The sequence below is a fragment of the Octopus bimaculoides genome, chromosome 9, assembly GCF_001194135.2.
Source record: "Octopus bimaculoides isolate UCB-OBI-ISO-001 chromosome 9, ASM119413v2, whole genome shotgun sequence".
Taxonomy (NCBI): domain Eukaryota; kingdom Metazoa; phylum Mollusca; class Cephalopoda; order Octopoda; family Octopodidae; genus Octopus; species Octopus bimaculoides.
In genome coordinates this window covers 24,179,846-24,181,552 of record NC_068989.1, presented here as the reverse complement: position 1 = coordinate 24,181,552, position 1,707 = coordinate 24,179,846, and positions in this window count along the sequence as shown.

The window sequence follows — 1,707 nt, the reverse complement described above, 5'->3', positions numbered from 1 at the left end:
GTTGAGTTTGATGATAAGCTCCTTGAGGCATTACTTGAAGAAAATCTTGCATTATCAATTGAAGAATTGGCAATAAAGCTAAGTTCAAACCATACAACTGTTCATCGTCATCTTCAACAACTTGGAAAGATTCCTAACTTGGAAAATGGGTGCCTCATGAATGGTCCGAAAGCGACCGCAAATCCCGATTTGACATCTGCCCTTCTCTTCATTCTCACAAACTCATTTCACCCTTTTTGGATAGACTTGTGACTGGTGACGAAAAATGGATCTTCTATCGAAATGTAAACGTCGTAAACAGTGGCTTGGTAAAAGGAAAAAAGCTCAACCACAACCGAGGAGGGAACTTCATGGGAAAAAGGTTCTTATCTCTATCTGGTGCGATTTCAAAGGAGTAATTCACTTTGAATTGTTACCACCTAATGCAACAATCAATGCTCAATTCTACTGTCAGCAATTAGAGAGTTTGAACCAAGCTTTGAAGAAAAAAAGACCCGCTTTGGTGAATCGAAAAGGAGTGATGTTTCATCAAGACAATGCGCGACCCCACACTGCAAAGATCACATCACAGAAGATCGAAGAGCTTGGATGGGAAAAAATTTCTCATCCACCTTATTCTCCTGACCTTGCTCCTTCAGACCACCATTTGTTTCGTAGTTTACAGAATCATTTCGGGGGTACAACTTTCACAAGCCAGGAGGAGGTCGAAACTGATATTTCAGAGTTCTTCGCTTTGGAACCAAAAGAATTTTACATTGATGGGATTTAAAAAGCTTGTAAATAGATGGAAGGAAGTCATAGATAACTAGGGAAAGTACATTGATGATTAAATTTCAATTAAATATAACATATGATCACTTGTTTTCTTTATTCAAAATTCAGACAGAACTTATGGGATGACCTGATAATTCAATACGATAATCATTGTATGATTGTATATATTCTCTACCCCAACTTCCTGTCGCTTTCCCTTACACACTCGACTCACAACGATTTAATCTGTTATCGTAACAGTATTTCTGTTTGCTATTTTTTTTTCTTTAGATATTGTTCGTGTCTAATTTTCTAACCTTCCCCTTCACACAATGTTTAAACCTTTCTCCATAAAAGACAGTATATTTTTGTGTTGTCTTTCGGGGTTTGCTCTTTACCTTAGTTCTTCTTCGCTTCTCACCCTCTCGTACCAAGTTACTTTTTGTGAACCTTTACACTTCCAAAATTATTCCCGCATCTCATTTTTCACTCTCAAACGAAGGACAAGCGCGGTAAAACATTATATTCTGCTGAAGAGGTTGCAAGACGCAATGGAAAGTTTAGAAAAAAACAAATAAGTAAACGAGTGGAGATCGAACCGGTGTGTGTGTTAAGTTGTTGGCACTCCGTCGCTTACGACATCGAGGGTTCCAGTTGATCCGATCAACGGAACAGACTGCTCGTGAAATTAACGTGCAAGTGGCTGAGCACTCCACAGACACGTGTACCCTTAACGTAGTTCTCGGGAGATATTCAACGTGACACAGTGTGACAAGGCTGGCCCTTTGAATTACAGGTACAACAGAAACAAGAAGTAAGAGTGAGAGAAATTTGTGGTGAAAGAGTACAACAGGGTTCGCCACCATCCCCTGCCGGAGCCTCGTGGAGCTTTAGGTGTTTTCGCTCAATAAACACTCACAACGCCCGGTCTGGGAATCGAAACCGCGATCCTAT